The 11,411-nt window shown below is 41.9% G+C and overlaps 1 protein-coding gene across 1 annotated transcript in view; it reads right to left on the reverse strand.

Annotated features, from left to right (window-relative positions):
* Positions 1-3,880, reverse strand: part of LOC121290467 (diacylglycerol kinase eta-like) — a 383,823-nt gene extending 379,943 nt beyond the window's left edge. Inside the window, exon 1 of the mRNA XM_041210907.1 lies at positions 3,793-3,880. The gene's annotated coding sequence lies outside the window, so the exon portion shown is untranslated. The remainder of the gene's footprint in view (positions 1-3,792) is intronic.
* Between the last annotated feature and the right edge of the window lie 7,531 nt (positions 3,881-11,411).

The raw sequence follows: 11,411 nt of genomic DNA on the forward strand, positions 1-11,411 counted from the left end.
AAATGATCAACATCTGCTTTTCCTGGAAGAATATTCTATAAATTTATGACTCTATGGAGAACGTCTTTCCTAATCTCAAGGTATTTTGAACTTCTGTCCTCTGAACGTGCAGTCTGAGTCAAAGGGTTGGCTAATATCAGCCACATCTCTCAGCATTTTAACGGCCTTGATCAGTCCTCCCTTTGTCTTTAAAGGCTAGATTGAATCCACTCCAGAATGTTAGGATCCAGGGTGCCACTTCAGTGAGCTGTCAGGAGTGCATTCTTCTCAATAAGATGGTAACTCAAGGCCTCAATCTGCAGTGAGTGTAGATTGGCAACAGTGTTTCTCCCTCAACTGTTCAAGCTGACCAAAGTCAACTGAAGGACATCAGAGTTAGACATTGGGTCAGATTCCATTGACCCCATCCCATCATGTCCAGGCTGATTCCGACCTGAGCCCATTTGACCTTCAACTGAGTTTCCCAAAACCCAAAAGGAGTTTATGACCTCCAATCCTCTTTACCAAAGACTACCAAATTCCAACTCCATAATATCACCTGTCCTCAATCTACTTATTGCTGAAACCCTCATCCATCCCTTTGTCATGTCACGTCAAGTCAAGTCTAGACTTGACTATTCTGATGCTCTCCTGACCAGACTTCTATCACCCACCCTCCATGAGCTTCAGTTCATCCAAAACTATGCTACTCATATCCTGTCCCACTCTCCCATCATTTCACTGTTTGCTGACCCAAGTTGGCTTCCTGAACTTTAGCGCCTTAAATTTAACATTCTCATCCTGGTGTTTAGGTGCCTTTATGGAGTCTTCCCATCTCTGAAATCTTTTCCAGCCCTGCAGTCCTTCTACCCAATCAAAACACAATGTTTCTCTGACTTTGAGGCTGATACATCCCACCTTCCTTTGCCCATCCTTGACAGCCAAGCCTTCAGCCACCCATTCCAGAATTCCCTCCGTTTCTCCACTTCCTTCTGTTCTTTTAGGGCCTGTCTTAAAACGCAGACTTGTGCTCCACTCCTACTAACATTTCTTTTGGGATTCCATCCATTTTTACCCTCATGCCTCTGTAAATAATCTTGAGACATTAATCTGTACTGAAGCAGTTAGGGAAAAATTGTCAATTATTAGTAAACAATTTTTAAAGCAGAAATCAATGTGCTACCACAAGCTCACAGGACTATATTCATTTATATGGGATGATTTGGAGACTGCAGATGTGTTATGAGGAAGAGGGAGAAGCTCAACATAGCACAAAAGCAAAATACTGCAGATGCTGGAAATCTGAAATGAAAACAGAAAATGCTGGAAATACTCAGCAGGTCTGGTAGCATCCGTGGGGAAAGAAAGAGATAATCAAAACCACGTATTATTTGAGGAAGAAACTCAAGTTGTTACCAGGGCCACCTGTACCCACTGATACATTGCACCTCAAACACACTCCAGTATATATTACTGTACACAATAGAAATAACTAAAGTTCACAGCTGTAATCCTAAACTATCCCTCTGCAGTGTAGTTTAAGTGGTGCTTGCTGGGATGCTGCTGAAAAGAATCCAGAAGAAACAAACAGGAGCATGTATTCATGGGCTAAGATTCACTACGGTGGCTGAGGGTGTGTGTAATGGTCATGTAGAAACCACATGGAGCTGTGGGTATCGAAAGGAGACTGCCTGAATGGGGAAGGTCAGAACAGGAGCAAAGAACATGTTTCAACATGTGGTCTCCTGTTCTCTAAAGATTGGGGTAATATTCATTATTTGTACTTACTGCCTTATTACTGTGGATAACTAACTCGTCATTATTAATGCCACTGTCTTAGTCAGCTTATCAAAGTGATACATACACCAAACGAATTTTATTCACAACTGGGGATCTTAGATTTGCATTGTAAACTCTGACATGCAGTGCAACCTTATGAGTTACATCTGTACAAACTACAATGATTAAAGGAAGTGCAGGTTTATTTGTTTCAAGTTAATATAAGTTTGATGAAAGTTGAAACACTAATCTTCAATTTCCCTTTGCAGATGTCGATCAGCCTGCTATATATTTTCAGCATTTTCAGGTTTTGTTTTGGGAAGAATTAGGTACCATACTTATGTCAAACATACCAATTCGACTGGTGAAGGATTTGGTATTTGGGGTGGTTAATGAATGTGTGCCATCAGTGGGAAGCTTCACTCACAGGTCTCGAGTATAAAATAGCAAGTGCAATTTCCACAATTCCCCAACCCTTGATCATAAAGCATGTAATGCAAGCACTCTCTTCTCTGAACCAGAAGGTCCTGGATTCAGGCTCCACTCCAGGTACCCAAGCATAAATTCTAGGCTGAGAGTCTAGTGCAGGAGTGAGGGAGTGCTGCAATGTTGAAGATACTTTCTTTCAGTTGAAATGTTAAAACCAAGTTCCCTGCCCTCTCAAGTGAAAATCAAAGTTCCCAGGGCAATATTTTGAAATAGAGAAGATGAGTTCTGAACAGTGTGCTGGCCAATATTTATCCCTTAACCAGAGTTGCCAAAAAGCAGATAATCGGATCATTATCCAGTGCTGTTTACAAGATCTTGCTGCACTCAAAGTGTCTGCTGCATTTCCTACATTGTAGCAGTGACTGCACTTCTCAAGTATTTTATTGGCTATAAAGTGCTTTGGAAAGGTTGTGAAATGCTGTATAAGTAAAAAGCTTTCCTTTTGTGTGAAATTGGCCCTGATATAATTGCACAAACTGGCCACACAAACTCAAAAAAAGGTGAGTCAGGATTCCTCATTAATACAAAATTTAATCAGGTTAGTTCATACTAATGTCTCCTGGTGATCGTTATTGCTTAGCTAGTACTCCTAGAAGAGTCCATGGCAGCGATCTCATTATTATAATTAAAAGTTTTTAATAAAAAATTCAAAATGAAAATACTTAGATTAGCTTTACAAATCTTTTAAATACATGGTATGAACAGGATAATAAAAGATAAGCGAAACATTTAACCCAAACAAAGGGTCATGACATGGGAGCTTAGTTAGTAAGCTCATTCATGGAAATAGATAATTCAATGCATTTATTTACTGAATAATATTTCATGTAGATCAGTAATTTTCACAATGTACAATAAGCTTCATGAACAACAGGTATCAAACACTAAACAAAGGCTATAAGCCCACAGACAAGCCGAATGGAAAACTGCAAGTCAGTGTGAGGTACCAAAGATATTGATTGAGCAGTCATGCTGGCCAGTGTGAAACTATTTTAAGAGGCTGTCATTTGACCACACACGACTAGCACTAGGGGAATCTGAAAGTACGAGCGGAACATAAATGTACTAAATATTATCCGGTCACCTGTTGCACTGAGGAGGCCATTAAGTCCAAAGTTTATGTATTTTTAAAAAGCAACTTGCACAGGTGGCTTTGTGCCTCCCCTCTCTGGTTTACACTAAAGATCACATGATCACCTATTTCAAAGAAAAGCAAAAGATTTCTGCCCCACATCCTGACCAGTAATGATCCTGCAAGCTACATCGCTGAAACAGGTTATGTGGTCATTACCATATCGCTCTTCTGTGGATATTGTTGTGTATAAATTAACTGCTGCAATTCCTACATTAGAACAGTGACTACACTTCACAAGTATTTAATTGGCTATGAACTGAGGTGGTGAAAGGTGCTATATAAATTACAAGTCTCTCTTTTAAAGTGGTGGGGATTGCTGAGCAGGTGATCAATTCACTTTCTAAGTTTGTGATCAAGGCAAATCAACAAGATGACAAAGGGTTGAATACCTTCTGTGTCTCAATCCTTACCTTTGAATCCTTGGCATAATAAAGAGTCCTCCCCCGCAGCTTGAAATATCTTCTTTTCCAACGTTGAAATGAGCTGGTTTGCTTCAGTAAAAATCCTTCTTTTATACTTGTCTGCAAATAAATTAAAACACAACACTGAAAGCAACTGAACAGATAGAAATTCTCAAAATCAATATTGTCTGTAGCCCCACCCACCAGCCAGAAAATGCTCTGGGGGCCCTAATCAAACTTTACCGTCCTCAGGCAGTTAATTGTCTGACTTCTGCCTCTGAGGCAAGATGTCCCACCTTTCCAAGAACTGCCAACTAATCAGAGGGCCGGCAGCTCTTTAAGCCCAGCAGTGCCACCAGGGCGGGAGCCACTACTGGGACTGCGGCAGACCCCAGAGCAGCAGATAGTGAGGTGGTGTAAAGATAAGTAGGGTTGGAGACCCCAGTGTCAACCAGGCAAGTCCTGGCAGAGAGGGAGGTTCTTCCAGTGGGGGCATGTTGGATCCAGCGGATCCTCATCACACACTTGTTGTAATTGGTGGCCGAGTTGGTATTTTTGATAGAGTTGATCAGCAGACACTTCTTAGGTAGAAAACATTATGTTTATTTACAAAGGTACTGAGCAGCAAATACATGTGCGTTTTCACTTCAAACCCTATCTCTACACCACTGACTACTAACTACAGAGGTAGCCTGCGCTACTCTTCTATTGGTTACTAAAGATCATGTGATCTTCCTTAACATCATTCTTCTTAAAGGTATATTACACATTAGATAAAACCATAATTACCACAGGACAGTACATGCAGTAGGAGGGCCCTTAATAGCCCACAGGGTGCTGATTAGAAAGACCATCCAGGTTTTACTGGATGGTCTCTCCATGTGGCGAGCTGCCAATCCGTCACTGGTAAAATACCAACAGCAACGGGAAGAGGACCTTATGTGGCCATTAATTGATCAGTTAAGGTCCTCAAATAGCCTAAAGGCAGACAGGCCACCCACCACCTGTTCCATTATTGGCAAAACGCCAGTGAGAAGGTAACAGGCACAGCTTTTCCCACTATTCCTCCCAATGTTACATCTTCCTACCACCCAACTACAAAATCAGCCCATTTCCAGGGTTGGGGGGGTGTGTAAAATTCTGGCCAATATTTCTCTCATACAGAGTGACTTCAGAGTGATGTCTGTAAGTGTTGCAGTTGTATAAGCAGTATGTGAATATCAACATAATCCTGAAATTTCACAACAAATAGCGTTCGCATTCTCCCCTCTGTCATGGGTTCAAGTCCCACCCCAGACACTTCAGCACATGTCTCAGCTGACACTCCAGTGCAGCACCGAGGGAGTGCTGCACCGTTGGAGCTGTCGTTTTTTTGGAGGAGATGTTAGTCCCCTCTTGGGTGAATGGGAAAGATCCCATATCCCACAGCAGTATCTCGAGGAAGAGCAGGAAAGTTCACCTCATGTCTTGGCTAATATTTATCCCCAAATCAACATCACGAAAGCAGATTATCTGGCTGTTATAATATCGCTGTTTGTGGCAGCTTGCGGTGTGCAAATTGTCTGCTGCATTTCCTACCTTCCAACAGTGACTACACTTCAAAAATGTACTTATTTAGCTAAAAAGCTTTGGGAAGTCCTAGAATGCACTATATAAGTGCAAGTCTTTCTTTCTAGTGATGTTAGCCTGTGTTAGCATCTGCAAAGTGGAAAATACTACCTAATATCTCCTGCATCCATTCACACATAAACTAGATAAGTACCCATTGGATGTATAAAAGGGAAAACAGGTGAGGCAAGTTCTCTCTACAGAGAGTTTTATACACCAAAAATAAAACACGATCTGAAGGTTGTGCTTGTGGTCTTGGTCGCCAAACAGCTATTAAAGCTTAAAACAAAAACAGAATTACCTGGAAAAACTCAGCAGGTCTGGCAGCATCGGCGGAGAAGAAAAGAGTTGACGTTTCGAGTCCTCATGACCCTTCGACAGAACTTGAGTTCGAGTCCAGGAAAGAGCTGAAATATAAGCTGGTTTAAGGTGTGTGTGTGGGGGGCGGAGAGATAGAGAGACAGAGAGGTGGAGGGGGTTGGTGTGGTTGTAGGGACAAACAAGCAGTGATAGAAGCAGATCATCAAAAGATGTCAACGACAATAGTACAATAGAACACATAGGTGTTAAAGTTAAAGTTGGTGATATTATCTAAACGAATGTGCTAATTAAGAATGGATGGTAGGGCACTCAAGGTATAGCTCTAGTGGGTTTTTTTTTTAATAATGGAAATAGGTGGGAAAAGGAAAATCTTTATAATTTATTGGAAAAAAAAGAAGGGGGAAACAGAAAGGGGGTGGGGATGGGGGAGGGAGCTCACGACCTAAAGTTGTTGAATTCAATATTCAGTCCGGATGGCTGTAAAGTCCCTAGTCGGAAGATGAGGTGTTGTTCCTCCAGTTTGCGTTGGGCTTCACTGGAACAATGCAGCAAGCCAAGGACAGACATGTGGGCAAGAGAGCAGGGTGGAGTGTTAAAATGGCAAGCGACAGGGAGGTTTGGGTCATTCTTGCGGACAGACCGCAGGTGTTCTGCAAAGCGGTCGCCCAGTTTACGTTTGGTCTCTCCAATGTAGAGGAGACCACATTGGGAGCAACGAATGCAGTAGACTAAGTTGGGGGAAATGCAAGTGAAATGCTGCTTCACTTGAAAGGAGTGTTTGGGTCCTTGGACGGTGAGGAGAGAGGAAGTGAAGGGGCAGGTGTTGCATCTTTTGCGTGGGCATGGGGTTGTGCCATAGGAGGGGGTTGAGGAGTAGGGGGTGATGGAGGAGTGGACCAGGGTGTCCCGGAGGGAGCGATCCCTACGGAATGCCGATAAGGGGGGTGAAGGGAAGATGTGTTTGGTAGTGGCATCATGCTGGAGTTGGCGGAAATGGCGGAGGATGATCCTTTGAATGCGGAGGCTGGTGGGGTGATAAGTGAGGACAAGGGGGACCCTATCATGTTTCTGGGAGGGAGGAGAAGGAGTGAGGGCGGATGCGCGGGAGATGGGCCGGACACGGTTGAGGGCCCTGTCAACGACCGTGGGTGGAAAACCTCGGTTAAGGAAGAAGGAGGACATGTCAGAGGAACTGTTTTTGAATGTAGCATCATCGGAACAGATGCGACGGAGGCGAAGGAACTGAGAGAATGGGATGGAGTCCTTACAGGAAGTGGGGTGTGAGGAGCTGTAGTCGAGATAGCTGTGGGAGTCGGTGGGTTTGTAATGGATATTGGTGGACAGTCTATCACCAGAGATTGAGACAGAGAGGTCAAGGAAGGGAAGGGAAGTGTCAGAGATGGACCACGTGAAAATGATGGAGGGGTGGAGATTGGAAGCTTTTGAATTCAACAACTTTAGGTCGTGAGCTCCCTCCCCCATCCCCACCCCCTTTCTGTTTCCCCCTTCTTTTTTTTTCCAATAAATTATAAAGATTTTCCTTTTCCCACCTATTTCCATTATTAAAAAAAAACCCACTAGAGCTATACCTTGAGTGCCCTACCATCCATTCTTAATTAGCACATTCGTTTAGATAATATCACCAACTTTAACTTTAACACCTATGTGTTCTATTGTACTATTGTCGTTGACATCTTTTGATGATCTGCTTCTATCACTGCTTGTTTGTCCCTACAACCACACCAACCCCCTCCACCTCTCTGTCTCTCTATCTCTCCGCCCCCCCACACACACACCTTAAACCAGCTTATATTTCAGCTCTTTCCTGGACTCGAACTCAAGTTCTGTCGAAGGGTCATGAGGACTCGAAACGTCAACTCTTTTCTTCTCCGCCGATGCTGCCAGACCTGCTGAGTTTTTCCAGGTAATTCTGTTTTTGTTTTGGATTTCCAGCATCCACAGTTTTTTTGTTTTTATTAAAGCTTAATATTGTCTTAATTAACACTCCAGTTATTTTACAATCCAAAGAGGTAAGAATTATCCTTGGTGTCTATGTGTTGTATATTGACTGTAAACATTAATTCTTGCTTACATGAAAAAGTGCGACCCTCCCATCACACCCCTTATTAAAGAATCTAAGTTTTTTTAGAATCATAAACAGGATGTTCTTTTTTGCATTAGCTCAGTTGGGAGCTGGGAGCACTTGCACCTTCTGAGCTAACAGACCAAGGGTTCAAGCCTCGCTTGAGGCCTTGAATACAATTTAGGTCTATACTAATGGAGGAAGCGCAATATCATTGGACATGATGCCTTTCAGATGCAACATTAAACCAATCATCGTTTGCCTTGTTCAAGTGGATATGTAAGATCCTGTGTTACTGCTTCAAGTGCAGGGAGATTTCTGGGAGTCCTCACCACTATCTATCCCTCAATCAATTGCTCCCCCCAAAAAATTAACTGGTCATTCAACAATAAAAACTTGCATTGATATAATATCTTTATTAAGGTGTCGGAGTGTTACCAGAGAAAATTTGACACTGAGCCACTTAAATAAATAGAACATGGACAAAGCCTTAGACAAAGGGCAGGATTTTTAAGAAGAGAGAAATAAAGAAATGGAGTGGTTTAGGGACGAAATTCCAGATCTTAGGAGCAGTTAATCTAACAGGTAGTGTTGATGGATGTTAAATACCCAGTGGTTTAAGATCATAAAGTTAACAGGTGTTGGGTATTGATTAGTTAATTATACTCAGATGTGTATATAAAGAAGAGTCAGCCAGGACTAAGGGAGATTATGTTAGAGTAGAGAAGTAAGCTCTGCAATAAATAGTCTCTGCTAAAAACTTCCTCGTTTGTGTCTTCTTCACAACTAGATTTGGGAATTTCTCCAACAAGAGCCAGGCAATTGGAAAGGAATTGGTAGCATTCCTACCAATGCTGGAACAAAAGAAATGAGGATGCTCAAGGTGGGAGAATTGGATGAGTGCAGAGATCTCAGAGGGTTGTAGGGCAGAGTGACAAAAGATGAATGAAACAAAACTGACAACGGTTCCTGCAATTGTAAAAACAGGCATTAGTTGCCCATGAGGCAGATTGCTCTACTTTCCTTTCCAAGATAAGCATTAGCAACACTTTGTTTGGTAACACTGCCTGGGCATCAAGTGACTAGAAAAGAAAAGCTAGCCTTAATCAGAATCTGGCAGCTTTGTGCCTCCCTTCACATACAGCGAGAAATCTTCATCCAAGAAGCGATCACTTTCACAATCAATTACACTTTCAAGAATCATATTGTACTGAGTAGGAAAATTTGTTTCCAATCTCAAATTGCTAAACTCTAAGCTCCCATATATCTGTGTATGTATCAAAAAGACAACAACAAATCAATACTGGGTGAATAGCTTCCTAAATATTATGCTAAGGATTTAATAGCAGAAAGTTCAGCTAGAACAACCTCCTGACGAAAGGGTGATCAACCCAAAATGTTAAACTTAATTTCCTTTTTCCACAGATGCTGCTTAACCTGCTGAGTGTTTCCAACATTTTCCCTTTCTATTACATGGTTACTGAAAAGGAAGTGAGTTACTTTTGTCCCCGAACATCTTGCAAAGATTGCAACCGACAATTCAATTCAATAGATTCTAGCCAAACCAGCTGATACCCTCAAGGTGATTACCACCTCTGCACCATGGCTCACAACTATACCTCCCGCAGCCTCCTGCCATTGAAACCAGCTTAACGTCCATCATTGGGAAAATGTTAGAAGCTATTATTAAAAACGTTACAGCAGGGCACTTAGATAAAGTTATGGTAATGACAGAGTCAATATGGTTTTGTGAAAGTGAAATCATATTTATCCAATTTAGTGGAGTTCTTTGAAGAAGTAATGTGCTGTGGGTAAAGGGGAACTTGTGGATGTACTGCATTTAGATTTTCAGAAGGCATTTGATAAGGTGCTACATCAAAGGTTAATGTGGAAAATAAAAGCTCATGGTGTAGGGGGCAACATTGACTCGGATAACATGAAACCGAGTAGGCATAAATAGGTCACTTTTTGGTTGATGTAACAATTGGTGTGCCACAGGGATCAATGCTGGGGCCTCAACTCTTTACAATTTATATAAATGACTTGGATGAATGTATGGTTGCTAAATTTGCTGATAAAACAAAGATGGGTAGGAAAGTAAATTGTGAAGAGGACATAAGGAGGCTACAAAAGGATATAGATAGGTTAGGTAAGTGGGCAAAGATCTAGCAAATGGAGTATAATGTGGGGAAAAGGTGAAATTGTCCACTTTGGCAGGAAGAATAAAAAGGAGCATATTATCTAAATGGTGAGATATCACAGAGCTCTCAAATGCAGAAGAAGATGGGTGTCCTAGTGCATGAAATGCAAAAGATTAGTATACAGATACTGCAAGTAATTAACAAAGCTAATAGAATGTTAACGTTTACTGCGAGGGGAATTGAATACCGGAGTAGGGAGGTTATGCTTCAGTTGTACAGGGCATTGGTGAGACTACATCTGGAGTACTGTGTACTGTATTGGTCACCTTATTTAAGGAAAGATGTAAATATGCTGGGAGCAGTTCAGAGAAGGTTTACTAGACTAATACCAGGAATGGGAGGATTGTCTTGAGGAAAGGCTGGACAGGTTAGGCTTGTATCCACTGGAGTTTAGAAGAATAAGAGGCCACTTGATTGAAACCTTTAAGATCCTGAGGGGTCTTGACAAGGTGGATGTGGACTTCCTCCTGAGTGTGGGGTGGGAGTCACACCTCCAGCCAATTAATGCTCTACAAAGCAGAGGAACATAGGATATGGGAGCAGGAGTGGGCCATTCAGCCCTTCAAGCCTGCTCCACCATTCAATAAGATCATGGCTGATCTGTTTGTGGCCTCAACTTCACTTTCCTGTCTGGCCCCCAATAGCCCTTGACTCACTTGAATTTCAAAAATCTATTTAATTCAGCCTTGAACAAATTCAATAACTCAGCCTCCTCTGAGGAAGAGAATTCCACAAACTAACTGCCCTCTGAGAGAAACTATTTCTCTCATCTGTCTCAAAAGGAAACTTCTTATTGTTAAACTGTCCCCTCATTCTGGTTTCTGACACAAGAGGAAACATCCTCCTGCCATCCACTCAATCAGGTCCCCTCAGGATCTTATATTATATGGTTCCATAAGATCATTGCTCATTCTTCTAAACTCCAATGGGTATGAGCTCAACCTGTTCAACCTTTCTTTATGAGTTAAGTCCCCCATTGCAGGGATGAGTCGAGTGAACCTTCTCTGAACTGCTTCTAACACAATTATATCTTTTTTCAAGAAACGGGACCAAAACTGTACACAATGTTTGAAATGTGGTCTCACCAGGCCCTGTACAACTGCAGTAAAATCTCCCTACTTTTATATTCCATTCCCCTTGCATTAAATGCCAAAATTCCATTTGTCTTCCTAATCACTTGCTGCACCTGCATGCTAACTTTTTGTGATTTATGTACTAGCTCACCCAGATCTCTCTGTACCTCACAGCTCTGTAATCTCACTCCATTTAAATAATATGCTGCTTTTCTATTCTTCCTGCCAAAGTGGATAAGTTCACATTTTCACACATTATACTCCATCTACCAACATTTTGCCTACTCACATAACCTGTCTATATCTCTTTGCAGATTCTCTACCTCCTCTTGACAACTTACT

This window comes from Carcharodon carcharias, chromosome 18 (assembly GCF_017639515.1).
Source record: "Carcharodon carcharias isolate sCarCar2 chromosome 18, sCarCar2.pri, whole genome shotgun sequence".
In the NCBI taxonomy this organism is placed as follows: Eukaryota; Metazoa; Chordata; class Chondrichthyes; order Lamniformes; family Lamnidae; genus Carcharodon; species Carcharodon carcharias.